Source organism: Saccopteryx bilineata, chromosome 2 (assembly GCF_036850765.1).
Source record: "Saccopteryx bilineata isolate mSacBil1 chromosome 2, mSacBil1_pri_phased_curated, whole genome shotgun sequence".
In the NCBI taxonomy this organism is placed as follows: domain Eukaryota; kingdom Metazoa; phylum Chordata; class Mammalia; order Chiroptera; family Emballonuridae; genus Saccopteryx; species Saccopteryx bilineata.
In genome coordinates this window covers 244,345,568-244,363,886 of record NC_089491.1, presented here as the reverse complement: position 1 = coordinate 244,363,886, position 18,319 = coordinate 244,345,568, and the positions used below count along the sequence as shown (strand labels likewise).

The 18,319-nt window shown below is 49.1% G+C and overlaps 1 protein-coding gene across 3 annotated transcripts in view; it reads left to right on the top strand.

The window, feature by feature from the left end:
- Positions 1-12,995: 12,995 nt before the first annotated feature.
- The window catches only part of B3GAT1 (beta-1,3-glucuronyltransferase 1), a 30,585-nt gene continuing 25,261 nt past the window's right edge, over positions 12,996-18,319 (top strand). For 2 of the 3 annotated variants that reach the window (XM_066259784.1, XM_066259787.1), the window contains exon 1: positions 13,327-13,337. The gene's annotated coding sequence lies outside the window, so the exon portion shown is untranslated. Of the gene's footprint in view, positions 13,338-18,319 lie in introns of all 3 variants that reach the window. The other variant, XM_066259786.1, reaches the window with a different exon arrangement.

The following is an 18,319-nucleotide window of genomic DNA, read 5'->3' as shown; positions in this document are numbered from 1 at the left end:
TTCTCACATTCTTTATCTACAAACAGCCTCAAGTCTCAATTCTGTCCTCTCTATAAAAAGGGTATATTGTAATTCCTGCCTGTCTATATCGTGGAAGTATGGCAAGGATGTTACATAATCATAATAAGGAAATAACATATTTTACAGTGATTTCTACACTGTCTGAGATGATGTGCACATTAGCTAATATGACTATTATTTCTCAGTGTGCATCCAGAAAAGTGGGAGAGAGGGGTCGACTAGATGATCTCTATATTTTAACAGGTCCTCTAAATCAATGTCATACACGGATTGTGTGCACTGCCTACCTCAGCCATCTACTCACCCTGCCTGCTGTCACCTCTTAGCAAAGTGGAGAACACTACAGGGAGAGAGCACATAGAGATGTCTCTGTGGCCAGCCACGTGAGCCCTGTGCCTCCAGGACCCATCACTGTGGCACATCACTCCAACACCCCATCCTTAGTTACCATCATACCCTGCTCCTAAGGACTTTTCATCATTGGGTCGTGAGAATGTACAGATCTGGGCTGGTCAAGAGTTATATCCCTCTCAGGTGTCCCAAGCCCCAGTGCTTTTTACAAAGGTCTTTTCTGCTTGATGGATTTTCTCTGGTCTCCGCCCATTTTGTTCCAAAGAGCTCTGCCTGGTCCCTTAATCTCAGAGAAGACACAAACCAAAGCTAATGCAATACATTAATCATTCTATGCCTTCCCTTTTAACCAAGCCTTGCCCACAGCACTGGGACCGCTTACTAGAGCACTCAGAGACTCTGGAACCCGTGCACCTGCAAGCCAATGTGCAGGCTAGCTGAAGAAAAGCTCACGTCTGCAACACGCCCATTTCCCTCAGTTTATCCAGCCTAGCATACACCCACCTTCCTCTTTAGCATGGCCCTGGGATTTGGTTCCTCACGTGTCTCTGTGGATACAGGGATGTCAGCCCTGGGTCCTGCCACTAACAGCAGGACTGTGGTCTCAAGCCACTCCCTTTCCCCTGTGGTCCCTTCCCCTACTGGTGGGACCTGTTGAATCAGAGTCCCCCAAAGTACTTCTGAGGGACAGTGTTAATGGTGCCAACATGCTTGGATAAAGACTCTCATCTCTCTAGAACTGAGGGGGATGTTGTAAAGATGAAGACGTATGTTTTTCACTTTTCCCAATATACGCCTGGGTGGAAGATTTTTGTCCGTTTCACATAGCAACCAATGAGCTTTTCCTATCTCCGGACTAGTTTTTTGAGAAAAAAAAATCCTGTATTATTTCTTTATTTATTGCTTCTCCATCTGTTCTTTTTTTCCTTTTAGGAGTCTTACTATTTACATGTGAAGTCTCCAGAATCCGTTCTCCAAATATCTTATCTCTTTCCTTCTCCTAATTTACAACTCTTTACTTTTTTTTCCTCTTTATCTTCTAAGCCACTAATCTACTTCTCAGGATTTGCTATCTTCTTCTTTAATTCAGCTACTGATTTTTTTTTTTCAACTTGGAACATGTGCCTTTTAGCTCCAGAAACTTTCCGCTACTGTGGTCTCCTCACTCTCAGGGCTCTGAGTTTGTATTTACATGTGTTAATTGTCCTCTGTGTCCCACCTACTCTGGGTGTCCTGGTTCTTTCTTTCTTTCATACTGAGGAGTCCTCTTAGGTGTGTTTCAATTTTCCATTTCCAAGGCCCCATGTTTATCTACCGTGTGGGCCTTCCCGAGCCCTGAGGACTCTGAGCAGTGGTGGCCTGGATGTCCTGTGAGTTCTAGCTGTGAGCTGTCAGTACTCCATCTAAGCTCCAGAAAAAACGTTCTGTGCCTGTATCCCAGTGGCACCTGGTGTAGCACTTGCTTGGTTACAAGGGTGGGAAGGGACTCAGGCCCCCCTACAGCCTCTAGCAGCTTCTCCGGATCCAAGGAGACCAGCCATATTCAACTGTCCACTCAGAATCTTTCCTCAAATATCTAATGTTCATCATAAACTTAATGTCCAAAACAGACCTCTTGGATTTTCCTAAAATATCCAATTCTTTGCCCATTATTCCCCTACCTCTTTGATGTACAAACCTAGGAGTTCTCCTTGACCCATCAATTTCTACTGTCATGCACATCCAAAAGTCTTCTTAGTTATCCCAGGTCTAATTAGCACATTTTTCTATCAAGATACTTTTCTGTACAGTTTTAGATTTTGACTTGCTACTTCTAATTATCCAGGGTTTATGCATTCTAAAAATGTATTAAATGTCTACTGTCTGCCAGGCCCTGAGTTGGGTTTGGAAAATAATGGTGAACAAGTCATGGTTCTCACCTATAAGATGCTTGTTGTATATGGGGGGGGGGATGCATAAGTTACCAGGAAATATTGCAAGAGGGCTAAGTGCTATGTCAGGGGAAGGGACAAGTATTGAGGGAATGGAAAGGAAAAGTGCTTATGTTCTCTGATACATGTTAAGTGAGGCAATCCTTTCTTACCTCCACCTGCAGTATCTCTTCCTATTCAAAAGGGCTTTCTAGTAGCCTAGGATTCTCCCTCTCTTGTCTCTCCTTCGGCATTTCTCTACTCTCTTGATTGATGCGTTCCTCCTTGCTCATGTCTCTCCTCCCATGTTTCCAAGCAGGAGTTACCCCTATTATTCTGAATCCTGAGGGGTATCACTCAGAGGACCACCTCTCCTGGGCTTCTGCTTCTCATGCAGCTAGGGACCGCATTTTATCACCTTTTCTTTTAACTGCTCTTCCCACTTCCAATATCTGAAACCAGCACAGTTGAAGAGAAAAAGATGCTGGCTCAGCAAACCTTAATTCTAGCTATGGTTCTGCCAGCGTTATGATGTTAGGCAAATCTCCGGACCTACATGGGTCTCGGGTTCCTCATTCGTAAAATAAAATTTTTTTTAAATGGACGCAATCTCTTTTGAAGAAGGTATCTTCTAGACTTGGCATTGTATGAATTTATAAAACATGATTACTATTAATTTAATGGAATGTACTTTTATTTTGGTGAAAAGAAATCAAAAGATGAACATTACTGCTGCTTTCAAACCTTATTCCTGTCTTGTACACATGAACCTTTGCTACTCGAAGTGAGCTTAGGGACCCATGGCATCAGCATAACCTTAGAAATTTTTTGAAATGCAGGATCTAGGGCCTACTAAGTCAGAACCTACATTTCAATCAGATTTTAATCAGAATCAGGAGTTTCCTAAGTGTTTTAGAGCTTGAGAAGCACTGCTCACAGTTTGAGAAACATAGCCCAAAGAGTAAAAGGGAAGCAGTTTTCAGCTTCAATAGAAAAAACTTACTAATTTAGGGAACAGACCAAAGATGGAATGGAATGTTTAAAAGGCAACGGGGCCTCTGGCATTGTATTAAAACAGAAATAGAATAGGCACCTCTCAGGATGTGCTTGGAGGAAACTGTAGGGGGTTGGATGAATGATCTGTGGTTCCTTCTAACTCTGAGGTGTAAAGGGATTAAATTCTACCTCTGTCCTTTGCCTTAGTTTTCTAGCCAGGGGGGCCAATGGAGCCATAATGAAGCCAACTCCTCAGCTGGTTTTGAGATACCGTTACCAAGGCAGATGTGGGGTGGAAGGGCACACGGTTGGGCAGAAGAAAGTGACATGGGCCCACCCGAAATGTACATTACCTGCTCTTCACCTAGAGAACTTTTCCAAAGAGCCATTGAGCCTATTGCAGGCCTACAACCCTCCTTCCCTCCTGGACTGCACAAACATTCTTTTCTCCCTTCCTGGTCAAGAGCTTGGATTCTCAATTTAGAAGCTAATTCTGGATCAAATTAGTTCATCTCACAGATAGAATTAGAAGCTGGGCGATGATTTGGAAAATACAATCAATTTAGTTCAATTGTTCTTGCATGTCAGCTCCATCCAATAATGGAGAATGTGCTACTCAGGCTCTTGTGCTGACGGGGAGCCATTATCCACAGGAGTGGGGTTAGCTGGATAGAATACAGGAACAAAATGGGCTGTATTCAGCCCCAAGCAAAGGCACCATTCAGGGCCAAAAAGGAGGCAGAAGCAGGGAGGCTAGTGATCAGATTCTGCCCATGAAAAAAAAAAAAAAAAACAGACAAGAGCAGGGCAATCACCTCTATGGGGTCTGCAAAGATTGAATCTCACAAGACAAGGTTAGAATAAGACCCATGTGTGCCTCAGTTTTCTTAGATATAATTGGAGGGTAATGAGACCTATTCCACCCAACTCATGGGGTTACATTTAAGAATGACAGAATCTATGTAAAACTTCATCTATTTGTTCATTTACTCACTCTTTTTTTTAATAAACATTTATAACTTCTAATATTTGTTAGGCATCTAGCATGTACCAAACACTGTGTTAGCTAAAAGAGATGACTTAATGGATAAAACAGTCTGGACTCCCGTGGAACTCATATAACCAAATAAATAGAATAGACGGTAGTGATAATGATGGTTGTGGTTATGATGATGTGATGATGATGATGATGATTGATGTTGATGATGAGGATAATGATAGGCCTTCACCCCAGAAGATACCGCTGGCCAGTGCCTGATTTTAATGTGTAGTGAAGGATTGTTCTTCTCATTGTTCATCTTGGCTATGAGTTAAGAGAGATTAAAGTGCTTTTATACGAAGCAATATACATATTTTATGAAATACATTTCTCTGCCTGTTTAATTGTGGGATCTTCAAGCAAGGCAGTGAGATTCGCTGTTTACCACAGAAATAAATGGTTCGAGTTTCAGCCTTCAGCCCCAGAAGGTCCCCTGACCACTGTGCTGTCCTGGTTCTCCAGGACTGAGGGTCAGAACATGCAGGAAGAATGGCGATCATGTCATGTGGGGAGGGAAGCTTTGTTTCCTTCATGGGCCTCAGTGGCCACAGCTCTAATGCTTAACTGTCCACTGTCCCATTGCTTAAGGTTCCTTAAGTCTAATTTAACCCAGACAAATTTTGCAAGATTCACAAAGAAGATAGTGATTTACCAGAGAACGAGGAGAAAGATCATTAGAGATGGCCTACCTTAACAACTCTGGTGGTCTTCCCAAGTCCTCATTGCCACAACACTCCCGTGCTTCCCCTTAAACCTTAATCTGGAATGTGGACATTCTAGTACCTCCCTTCAAAAGAAATAATAAAGGTGCTTTAAAGATAGTTTCAAATGGGGATATGCTGGGCCTTCTTGTATACCAAATGTGGACTTCTACCTGGAAGTCTGTGTGTGACCATAGCCAAGCCAAGCCTAGCAGAGGACTTTGTGATTGTCCTAGCTACATCACAGGCAAAAGTCACACATCCAGGTGGATTTACCAGAAAACTGATGGTCCAGATTTTGGGACCTCTCTTTTGGACCTCAGAGCTAAGTTGTGAAAAACTCACTTTCAAATTCTGCTAGTGTTTAGAGAGCATTGTGATCTGATTTGGGTGATTTGGGTGATCTATTGTGCCAAGCCTTTATCATCCCTTCACGACACTAAGAACATGCCGTCAACTGCCACAGAACACTGCCTTTATCCCACTATATTGTATCGCTTTAGTTGTCCCTTTCCACAATTAGACTGTAAGCTCATTGAGGGTAGACTAAGTAAAATGGATTTCCTAGTAACAGGCACCTAGCAGGCACTCAATAAATGTCAGATGAATGAGTAAACAAATAAGATTCTATTTTTTAAATATAGAATTGAAAAAAGAGAACATACAAAACCCCCAATTTTTAAAGGCATATAATCCTACAAGTTAAAAGGATCTCAGCTATCACCTAGTTAGCAGAAATGGTCATCACTGTGTTACCACCCACTCAAGGCAACATCACTAAAGGGCCATGGCCTTCTGTCCTGCTCACCACAGATGTGGCTTCAGAACATGTCACACAGCACTTCGCACATCCACAAGCAATTTACTGAAACTGGCATGCAAAGTAAAATTGGTTTGCCATCCTTGACCTAATTCAATCCTCTCATTTTAAATACGGGCCCTATTAACCTTCTTCAACCTTCCCCTAGATATCTGCTTTTATTCAGATGATTTATCTAGCTGTCACTTTAAAGAAGATCCTGTCTTTTTCGAAGACACAGAACTACAGGGCCTAGACACAGAGTTCTATGTGAATGTCAGCCTGGCTTCCACAATAGGATGCCTTCCTGCCAAGCCCAAGCTGGACTTCCAGAGCCCTGCTACTGCTGATGTCCAGATGTGAGAACATACGCTGCTCACGAGTGGCGCTGGCCTTGGTGCTGAAACATAGATATGTATATATGAAACTGTAAATCCTACATTACTGAGGATTTAAGGTGTTGGCTTTGCTGAATGAGGAATTAGAGACCAGAAAGCCCAAAATGACCATCCATTTACAGAAAAGAGAACTGGAAAAGTAAAACTTTTACATGTGTGGTCTAACCCAGAGGGCACCTTAATAAGAACTCTCCCTAACTCTTTATCTATCATATCACTAGGCTGTGGGAGGGCACATTACCAGATCCCTTACAGAGACCCTGAATGTATGCAGGCAGGAAGTAACCATCAGATAAAATGCAGTTTTTCCAGTTTCGGGCCTGGGTGTAGCCATCTCTGGGGCATGGCAGCTGATAAGCAACCACACTGGCCTGCGGGTTAATTATCAGGGCAAGAGCTCAGGACTACCATCTTTAGGTATTACCAGCAGGACTGCTGCTGAGCAGTGTCAAGGTTTTCAAGTGGCCTTGTCCCCATCATTACTGCCCAAATTCTGAGGAGAAGCTTGGTCTTCAACACTCAACACCCTTTCCGTTCATATGCCCATGCCTCCTTCTCGCTTCCCAGAAATCTTGACAGACTCTTGCTTGCTTCATAAGACCAACAGGGAGATGGACCTGAGCCCCTTCAGCTTCCAATGATCCATGAGGCTGTCAGGGAGTGTTCAGCGTGAGCTTTCTCTTTTCCATTCTGCCAGAACACATCGATTAGGCCACACGCAGGCAGATGGTCAAGTCTACTAACTCTGAGTGTCCTCGTCACCCACTTGGCTCAAGGAAGAAAGAAGAAAGAAAGAAAGAAAGAAAGAAAGAAAGAAAGAAAGAAAGAAAGAAAGAAAGGAGGGAAGGAGGGAGGGAGGGAGGGGGGAGGGAGGGAAGGAGAGAGGGAAGGAGGGAGGGAAGGAGGGAGGAAGAAGAGAGAAAATTGTACAGGACTAAGGAATCTTCAAAGGCAGGAGAGAAATTTATCTCTTATATACTGAGCACACAAAAAAAGAGTTCTTTTAACACAAACTTTTATTTTGTAATGTGCCTACACTAAATTGGAAGTTTAGCTGTTATACTCTTATCTTTCTCTCCTACCCCCCAAAAAGTCATCATACACAGCATCTGGGGTGATGACAAAAAGCACTTGAAGGTCATTGCCCACCCTCCTCCTGTCCTGCTTCCTGCCATGTGCAGGAGCCCGTGCTCAGGTCTCTGCCTCCCCACAGACAACCTACCTGTCTACCCAGCTCTTCTTTGCTTCAGAAGAATCCAGTAGGTCACATGGGGAAAGGCATGGGTGAAACCTAAACACAGAAACCCCAGGCTTGAAAGGACCACCAGACTGCAAGCAGGAGCCTGATCTTCCATTTCTCTATTTCAGCACCTAGCAGAGCTCCTGGCATGCTATAGGCTCTTAGAAATGTGGTGGAATGAATGAATAAATTAATGAAATCAAAGAATCATTTAAAACTCCTAGCTTCTTCTTTACATCTTTCAATCTCAAAAAGAAAGAGAGAGAGTGGTTCCGGGGCAGGGAGTAACTTCTGCAGAAGCTCTGCTAACATCAAAGGTCTCAGATACATGCCCAGCACCCTGGCTATGGAGGGAAGTCTAAGCAGGAAATTCAGAGACTACATCCATCATATTTATTGACCAGCTCCTCTCCAGAAGACGCTAGTGCGGAGGTCAGTCATGCACACAAATCCTCAAACTCTGAAAAGGCCCCTCTTACTTCACACTGCTCTGTCCTTGCTTTCCACGCTCCAGCCTCAGTGGCTCACTTTTGTTTCTCAAATACATTGAGCCTTTTGCTGCTTTTCCAGCTTTGCCTATTGCTGTTCCCTCAGCCAGGGCCTCTGTTCTCCAACTCAGCACGCAGCTGGCCCTTCTCATCCTGTAGGTTGCGGCTCAACTGTGACCTGGTGACAGAGGTTTTCCCTGACCTCTGCTGTAAAAAGCCCCTCCAGGACTCTCCCTAGCTCTGCACCCTGTTGATATCTTTCTATATCTCTTTCAACATCTGTGTTTATGCATTTGTTCACTGGCCTGTTACACCCATTGGCATATAACCCTGAGGTATTCTCATCAACAGCATGAGTTCTGGAAGTAGACTGTCTGCATCAAATGTCAACTTTGTCACTTATTAAACCTGTGATCATGATTAAGTTACCTAAATACTATGCTCCAGATTCCTGACCTATACAGTGGAACCTTATCATTATAGGTAACTCATGAATAATATCTTATGTCATGAAATTAGTTAATGCACATAAAACCTTAGAACATAAAGGGCCCAATCGAAGTTAACTTTTCTAACTGCTGTTATTTACTGCTATATGTATTATTAACATTATTACTGCTACATCTCTTGTGCCCAGCACAGTGCCTGGCATATAACAGAAGCTCACATAATAGGAGCTGATGACAAGCATATAATATTAGCTGAACTAATAAAAGCATGCACCTGTGAATATTAGCTTCCAGAGAAATTCAGAGAAAGCGCGATGGGACTGAGAGGAAGGGCAATTCACTTCCTGGGAGTTTCTGGGAATCAGGAAAGGCTGCAGGAAGAAGGCAACAGGGCCAGAGCAGAGTCTGGAAGAAACTGGGGGAGCCCCTAGGGTTTGCTCTGCAATGGTCCCAGGTTGTCAGGGGCTCTGGAGGGACTTGGGGGTAATGAGCTCTGGGGAGTAGTTGGGGAGGTCAAGGAGCAATCTGGGTTGTTTTCACATCTCTAAGAGGACAGAGGATAGTCCCACACTTGTAAGAGGGAGGTGCTGCACCAAGTCACAAGGCTCTGTCCTCATCACATCTCATGCTTCCATCACAGGAAAAACAGCACAAAACACAAATTATGTCACTTACATGGTGTAAAGCAATGCAACCGAGCCCTTCCCACGGGTGCAGAGATTGCCGAGGCGCAGGCTCAGTCCTCTAGCTCAGGAAGAATTCTAGCTCTGCTGAAGGATAGAGGGGGACAGAGGGGCAGCTGGGGGTCCTAGTAACCAAAGGACCATTTCTCATTTGTTTTGGAGAAACAAGAAGATTTGAGATCCAAAGCTCTGACCAGAAACTTCCTAATGAAGGGGCCATGAGCTCAACCACCCAAAACAGCATGTGTACACACACCCAGTGAGAGGCACTGGGGGAGAATTTATGCATGCCTGGCACACACTGCAAGACTGGGGCCCTGGGGAGTTCGTCCTGCCCTCCTCCCTTCCACTCCCACCACTTTCTGGTGAGAGAGAAGCCCATGTGCTGTGTGGGGGAGAAGGGTCCCCTTGGACCTTACACTCACACCAGCAAAATCACTGCTGTGCATTGTGGGGGGTGGGGCTCCCTAGGAACACAGGCCCTAACAATTACTTAAAACAGGCCCCAGACAGGCAGGCAGCAGTGTTCTGGCCCCCTCTCTGAGGTGGTGAGCTGAGAAGTCAGGGTTGGTCAGGGAAGGAGGCATCATCACAAATCAGAAGCAGACCAAAGCTCCTGCTGAAGAGGCAGAGGCAGAGAGAACCCACAGGGGGAACAATGAATTGATCAGAGTAAACTAATTGTTATTCATATTAAATTAAGGCACAGTGATGGGGGTGCCCACAGACTCTCCCAGGTGTGGTGTGAGTTTTGCATTGCAGATAATGGCTTTATGGGACCCTTCTGGGAATCAGATTGTAGGAGCTGGTCCAGGACCAGAGTGGGGGCAGGGTTTTCATCCTGCTTAACTGCACAATAAACACATAACAGCTTGTCCCAGAGGGAAGTATTCTTTGCATACTAAGCACTTTGGTGCTAGGCTTTGGGGGCCTCTGAGAAGAGGGGCTCACTTCTGGCAGGGGAAAAGAGAGGAGGGCAAGATCAGTCATTCAGGAAAACCCAGTGCTGTTCCAGATGTTTGCAGCAGGGGCTAAGCCACAGGGATGCACTAAATCCAGTACGTGGAAGAAAGAATTTCAGAGCTGCAGAGGCCAACGGGAAGACAAAGGAAAGGGGTAGGAAGGCAGTAGCTATGGCCCACCACCTTGTGGGGACTGGTGTATATGTGCACTTGCATCTCTGTATGTATGCAGGTGGGCGCAGGAACACACGTGTACATGCATGTCTATGCACACCTAAGGTGTAGGCAGGTACAGTTTTGTTTGCATGTGCGCCTGCCTCTGGGTGCATGTTTTGTGGCTACATAGCTGTTTGCATATTTGTTTGCGTTCACACACTTGGGGTGTTGCCAAAACTTCCCACTAAACCTAATGGCAGGCTGTTCTATCTTCACTGAGCTTTATCATGTTAATTTTAATCCCACATTATTGTTTTAAGTTGGCTTTAAAAATTAATATTAAAAAAATTTCTAAACAGAGGCTGGGGCTAAATTGCAAGCTGTGTTTTATTATCACTATTGTTCTTATAAGAATGGTAAGGGTAAAACTTGTCACCCTTCTTGTTCCATCTGGCTAACCTTTCAATGGCTAAAAGGACAGCACCCAAGAACACCTGCAGAGAGGGTCCAACTGGCCACCGCCTGTCAAGACCGGACAGGACTAGACCATTTGCCCAAGCCCTGGTTTTATTATTACTGAAGAGACTAGCCGTGATGGGACAGGAGTGCCTTCAGCATTCACCTGAAACTCTGGTGTCCTCATTGTCTTCCTGAGCTCACCATTGGGGCAGTGCCCTGTCCTGGGGGGCCCGAAAGAGAAATGAGTGTGAGCTTCTCATACACTTACACATATACCCCACACAATGCTGATGGTCCCTCTGTGGGTCACAGTTTCCTTGTTTATAAAATGAAGGGCTGCTCCTAGAAACTCTTCAAGGTCATTTCTGCCCTACCATTTGGTGATTTTTTTGACTAGGACTGGATGCAGAAGGAGGCACTTCATACTCCATGCAAACAAGGGCTCTGCTCCCTATCCTCTCCTGCTCCTGCACCTGCCCTTCCCCTCCCTCCAGTGGTGTGGAGTCCTAGTGGGGAGCACAGTGTAGAGGCAAGAAAAGCCTGGGCTCAGGAAAGGCTCCCTTAGCAGAGTCTGAAGGAGCAAGGGTTATTCCACTAGGGGAAGGAAAAACAGAGTAGGGCTTGCTGTAATCCATGCTTCCTTAAGAGAAAGAGGAAATGGTCCTGCACTGTAGCAGGAGGTACTCAGGTCAGATTTGGAAGAACTTCCTTACTGGCAACGAGAGCTATTAAACACAGAAACTGGGAGAGGCAGTGAAAGGACAGCTGTCCCTAGAGGCAGTAATTATTAATTATATTGTCAAATGTCTGTGGGATGGTGTGGGTGCTTGCAGCTCCTTCCTGACCTCAATGTCTTTACCAAAATGGCTGATTCTAAAACCACTGCCCCTACCCTCCATCCCTCAGTCACCACACACACTCAAGCTACTCTCAGGAAAGAGCAGGGTCCGGCTTGGTACTAAGCAGGGCACAGAAGATGATAGGGGAAGGGGTCCTGTGACTCTCAGCATCAGCACACAGTCCACAGAAACACTTTGCCTGGTAGTACCGCTTTGATTCAGCACTGCCTGACAGCAGGTCTAGAGCTGGTCACAGGGTGAGGGAAGGAAGCATCAGACCTTGTGAGAGTTTCAGCTACTGAAAAGCACTTATATCCTCCAGGTCAGCGGGAGCCAGAACCCCAGCTACAGGAACTGGCCTTCAATGTGGCTATGAAGAAGACACAGGGTGGCCTCCGAGTACAGGTGTCCAGGATACGGACCAACCAGGGGGTGCAAACCCTTAAAACATATGAGGACAGCTTCTAAGTCTCTGGTAACTTTGACGAAAGAGCATTTGGAAGTATCTCCATAGATGGCTACATCTGCAGCCCATACATACAAAAATGCTCACACATGTGCATACACAGAGACTCATGGTCACACAGCCCCCAGCCCACCCTGCACACATAGGCAGGAGACAAACAAGGACTCCTTTGCCTAAGGCGCCCTGGGAAATTCCTGGATAGCCTGCTGTACACTTTTGCTCCATCTCCGCTTCTCCACTGTCCCCTTCCAGCTCCCTCTCCACCCCACGCATTGCCTCCCTTCCTCCTCTCTGGAATGTGCAGGGCACTGTGGGAGTGGGCTGAGGCTGGCACTCAGCAGCTTGACATGCCCTTGGCAATGCAGCAGTGCCTACAGGTGGGGCTGCCCTACAGGCTGGCACCTGAGGACCCTATCTCCACTCCACACAGGTACCCCTGCACCCTGGCAGGTACCATCTGCACCCCCACCAGTCCTCTCCCATTGAGGGGTGCCTGAAGCCAAGGAGGAGGCCGCACCCTCCCGCTCCTCATCTGCGCTGCTCGGCCCCAGAGAACCGCCCCCCAACCACCCAGCCCGGAAACAATCACCCTTTGAGAAAGGCTGCCAAGCTGGGCGCCAGGAACAGCCAGGATGGAGGCGGGGTGGGATGGGGGTGCAGGCAGCGGGCCGGGCGAGCTTTAACTCTCGAGAGCCAAGGCCCGCGCTGCGTTCGGCCGCCGCCGGCAGCCCCTGCTTCCGCGCCCGAAGCTGAAGCCGCCTCCGCGGGGAAGGGTGCTGGGGGGGTAAGAAGGGAGGTGGTACCAATCCCGGGAGGAGGGTCCTCGCCGGCCTCCCTCCCCGCGCCCCCCGCCCTAGCTGGCGAGGTTGGTACCGACCATCAGCAGCGGGTCCCGCCGGCAGCTTGCGCTCGCTCGGGGGCGGGGAGGGGGGGAGGGGGCGGGGCAGGAGGCGCTGTCAGAGCCGCGACCGCACCGGCGCAGCCGCCGCCGAGGAGGGGACTCGGAGCCGGCCCGGTCGGCTCTGCTCCGGCCGCGCGTCCCGGCTCCCTCTGCGCCCCGCCCCGCGCCTCCCCGCCCGGCCCCCGCGCTCCGCGTCCCGCGCTCCCTGCCCGCGCCTCCCGCGCGCTCCCAGGCTCCGGCCGCCGCCTCGCAGAGCCTAGGAGGAGCCGGGCCGGGCGGCGGGGCCGGGCCGGGGTGGCGGGCGGGCGCGCGGGCGCTCGGACCTCGAGGCTATGAAGTGGCCCTCGGGGGCCCGCAGCCCGAGATCCCCCGGGGAGGGAGGCGTGCGTGGCCCAGGGCAGCAGCTTGGGGGCGCCGGGGTTTAGGGGCGGCCGCCCGGAATGAACCGCGTCGGGGACGATCCAGACTCTCAGCTTCAGGTCAGTGACCCCCGCGGCCCCCGCGGGCGCCGCCGCAGCGCACAGAGCCCCTTTATGCGTCCCCATCAGTACCCACGCCATGTCCTCCCGGGTGTATGCGCGCGCGCGCGCGCTTGTGTGTGGCTGTGTGTGTGGCTGTGCGCGCAGCGGGGACAGCTGGAAAGGGGGCCGGAAAGGCTGGGGCTGGGAGCCGCTGCCTGCTGCCCAGGGGCTTCCAAACAAAACCTGGGTGATGTCTGCCTTCCTCAGCCCAGCATTAAGGGAAGAGCTGGTTCTCAGTCGCTTCTAACAACTGGTCCAGGCTCTTAGCTTCCCTGTCCCTTTCTGCCTCAGCAGGTGGTTCCTAGTGGCCCAGATGAGTCAGGGCTAGCACCCCCGCTGCACCCCTGCTCCCTAGCAGTCACCCCAAATGGCTCTGAGGCTCCAGACCATGGCAAGTGAACTCCTCAGGGGACCCAAGCTCTGCAGCTCTGCTGGGGAGGCAGAGGGACTGAGAGGTGGCAAGGGCGGCAAAGGGTCCTTGGGACCTTCAGTATAGCAACGAGGCAGGAGGCATGACCAAGTTTATCACCCACTCTCTGCAGCTGGGCTCATGCCGGAGGTCAGGATTCCTTTAAAGTCAGAGCACACAACTTCCAAAAAGGAAGCTGAGAGGTGAGGCAGACAGGGAGAAGGAGCCACAGGATCTAACAGTGCCCGGAAAAGGAGGTGACAGCCTGGTACCAAGTAGCTAAGGTCAAGAAACACACACACACACACACACACCACAAATAAGATCTTGACTAGCTTCCCCTTCCTATTCCTCACCTGTCCTGGCCTGGACTCAGCCATGTACTATTCAGATGCATTCTTGTAGAAGCTAGAACTGAGTGACTCTGAGGATTTCCAGTGCCTTTGCTGAGAGATGCTAGCCCCATGCTGGTGGGGGCAGCTCTACCTGCATGAGTACCAGTCTTGAGTGGTGTACCCTTTGGAACCCTGAGCTTGAGTTGTGTGGCATGCACTCTTTAAAAAGATTGGTTGGATGGGGATATCCTCACTCATACAGTACCATGAAGTTATTGTGTGTGCGGGTGTGGAAACGGGGGACACACAGCTTCTTAAGTGACTGGGGCCGAGGAGACTGTGGCCTCACAGGACTGTTACTCCAGGGTTTTCTAAGATTTGTCTCTGTGTCTCCTGTCTCCCTACTTCTGCCAATAGCCACCACAGAGATAGAGACATTTCCCCCCAGAAGCTGCTTAGTGCTGACCATTGACCTCACTGGACTTACATCGGGTCCCCCTTTATTCATATGGAATGAAGACCCTTCAGAGACTCTCCACTCTGCCCTGTCCATGCCCAGCACTCCCAGCATCTCTGGAGCTGCATGCCATTTTTCTCTATTCTTTTTGGTTGGAGCAAGAAGCTTTGCTAGGGCCAGTGGAATGAGGTGGGGGCGGGGGTAATGGAATTGTGCCCTATACAGCCCAGGAGCCATGTGGCTTGCTGTGCCCAGTTCTGTACCTGACCCGTACAGGCCTGGACTCACTCCGTGTTCAGGCATGTTGGAAGCGCAAATGTACTGGGTTGAATATGTTCATATAAGTTTCTGGATGAGCAGGCACTAACCGATCTGGTGCAGGCAAACCACCAAGTGGGACAGCTCCAGCGACAAGCCTAGAGCCTGTATCAGAGAACAGTGCCTGTGTGCTAGCCCAGTTCCCTGCCTCAGGCCTTTGGTTTGAGCGGGACTTCGCCACAGCCGTTTTGAGGGGTGAAAGGACCGCGTCGGCTGTACTTCTCCTGGATGTGGAGCACAGGGTAGTGAGGCAGGTTGGGAGCTGTGCAAGTGTGAGAATGCAGTAGGGTAAGGTCACAGGGAGTCGGGTTCTTGGACAGGGGAGAATGGTGGGTTAACTTGGCTGGAAAAGAGGGGTGAGCTGGCACCGAGATGCCCAAGAGCTGCCCTCTGCTGAGAACTGGAGAAGAGAGGCAGGACTGAGGAAGAGAATGAACCAGAGGGAGTCTGAGACAGGCAGAAGAGCCCGCGTGAGACAACAGACAAAAGACACAGAAGCACCCTCACAGAGCAGCACAACAGAGGGGGGCCCAAAAGTGATGTCCAGCTCGCCCAGTGGTGCATGTGGGATCGGCCCAAGCACCCTCCTTTCCAAGGTCCCCAGTGTCCGCAGTCATCCTCCAGGACAGAGAGACTCTAGGTGGAGCAGTCTACTCGGAAGGAAAACTCTTCTGTGGCTTTGATGAATGCAAGAGTAGTTCAGAGGGATCCCTGGAGGCAGAAAGGGGACAGGGTGTGATATCAGGGATCTTCAAGGGGACCTTCTCTCCCAGGCTCATCCCTCACTAACCCTGCCCCCTCCTAACTCCTGACCCCTGCCCCCTACCTCTCCTGGTGCTGCAACACAGTGGGATGAGGAAGAGTGTGGACTCTGAGCAGACGCGGCATCTGGGGAGAAGGAAAAGAAAACCCTCTTTCATGCGCACCCCAGGCCTCCAGGCAAGAAGAGCTTTGGGGACCCTGCTGAAGAGCGTTAGGGTGCAGGGAAGAAGGGCGGTGCAGAGCACCAGCTCTCAGCCAGGCTGGGGGCCAGGCCTCGCTCCTCCAAGGACCAGCTGAGTGGACTTGGTGAAAATCTGAGCCCTCTAGGTCCTGGCCTCCCAAAGGCCTGGAAATTGCCAAACCCTCTTCCCAGCGGGCTGTTTTTAGGTGAAGTGCTAAATGAGTGTTAATGTAATGTATTTATATTTAGTTTGTATACCCTCCCCCATATTCCTCCAAAATCTGGATGGGTCTAGAATTCAGAGTAGCAATTCCCTGGCCAGCCCTGGAGGCTCCCCCACTTCCCACGCTACCCCACCCCATCTGATTCCCCACACCCCCAGACGCCTGGCCTTCTTAAGGTGCACCTGGGGCATGCCTCTGTCTCAGGGACACTCTCAGTGTCCCCTTGCTGAACAACAGCAACCACAACATTTTCACGTTTAAATGGTGGTGAATATAATGAATCCCATTTATTAGCCTATGCTTGTCTAAAACACTCCATGCAACTTGCAAGGACTCTAGATCTGTGGCCTCTTCTTATCCACGCCGGAAGAGGTTGAAGTGGACAGAGATCACACAAAATTCCTCTCACTTCCACAGATATTGACTGAGCCCCTACTGTGTTCCAGGCTCTGAAGCAGGGCCGGGAACAATTAGCATCAAATAATCCAAAATCAAGGTTTTCTATTTAGCTTTGGAAGGGGTGTGTGGGTTGCTGCCTTTTTTTTTTTTTTTTTCTTTTTGCAGCTACAGCAAATTTACTTTTCTAATGAGGTTTAGCTCCAGCCAATATTAAAATGAGTCTGCGCTCCCTGCGCACACCAGCTGACAGCGGGGCCGGCAGCCTCCCAGCCAAGTGCCTGGCAGGGAATAGGGTTTTGCCATTGACAAGCCCCAAAGTGGAGAGTCTCAGTCTGCATTCCCAGGAGTTGACTGGGTTCAGGTATAAACCTCGCCCATGGGGCTGTGGGCCCCACGGCTCAGAGTCAGAGCCATGGGCAGGGTCCCTCTCTTCTTGTATGTGGGAAACTTGAGCTGTATTGTTGCCCCATGAAGGAGAGAGGGAAGAGGGAGCCGAAAGAGCAGAGACGAGAAAGCATAGCCCTGGGTTTTAGTAGTGGACCAGACCCGAGACTGGGGTCCTGGTTCTGCCGATATCCCCTGACTGGCGCATTCCATGACCTCTCCCCTTCACTACTCTCCATCTTGCTTTCTTCTTCACAAGGCAGTTGAGCAATCTGGCCTCTGAGGCATGAGTCTCTTTAGTCTCAAGCCCCTGGGCTATTCATTTGACCACGATTCAGAACCCTGAGAGCCCAACACAAGGTATGGGATGTCCTGCTTTGCCTGTCATGGTGGGCAGTTCCTTGTCACATCAGCCACATCTTTAGAGCTCAGTAGACACACGTAGCTAGTGGCTGCCATCTTGAACAGCCCAGGTACAGGACATCCCAGCATCACAGAAGGTCCTACTGACAGTGCTGTTCTTGACTTTACCTGGTGTAGCAAGGTGACTAAGAGCATGGATTCTGGAGCCCAACTGTCTGGACTCAAATCCCAGCTCTGTCGCTTACTGCTGTGTGGCCCTGGGACATTACTTAACCTCTCTGTGCCTCCCATTCTCATCTCTACAATGGGGGTAATAATAGGATGTTCATGAGGAAGGAATGACTCATTACAGTTAATCACAGTAATCACTCAGAACATTCAATAAGCGGTAAATGCTTTGCTTAGCAAATTTTAGTACTCATTTAGTTAACAATTCCCTTAATAAAAAGTTTATCAAACAGCCTGCTTTATGCCAGATGTGTTACTAGATGCTGGGCTGTCAGTGAGCAGCAGGGGTTCCTGCTTATACTCCGGCCCTTCCTCAGTTTCCTCACCTGCAATGAGAATGTGGCCAGATAGTAACCCCTGCAGCGCTCAGCCCCAGTGAGATAAAATGAGATGAGGAACGTGCCCTCCTTTATGAATGAACCGTGCCAGGTAAACAGGTTAACATTGTAGGAAGTGGGTTCAACTGCAGTCTGTTTTACTGGAGCCATTTTCTGAGCCTCCATCCATTCAAAATAAAGAAAGCAAACGAGGTCTCAGCTACCATCAGCTTCTTATTGGAGGAGGTTGGAGCGGGGACTTGAGGGGCTCTTGTCTGAGCTCAACCCACCTCTGGTCCTGAGGGAAACAAAGGTAGGAAGCCACTACCCTGAGCCCACCAGGGGGGAAGCAGCCAAGAAGGGCAAGGGCCCTTGCTTGGCCTCGAAGGATTTAGACATCAGCTGGCCAGCCCCAGTTCTAGTCGTAGCTGTATCAGCAACTCACTGGGAGGCAGAATCTCGTAGAGCTTCAGTCTCCTCTTCCGAAATATGAGGAACATAAATATATGCACATTTCTTCACCCACATTATACCGCTTACCTTGGTGAGCTCTCCACGAAACA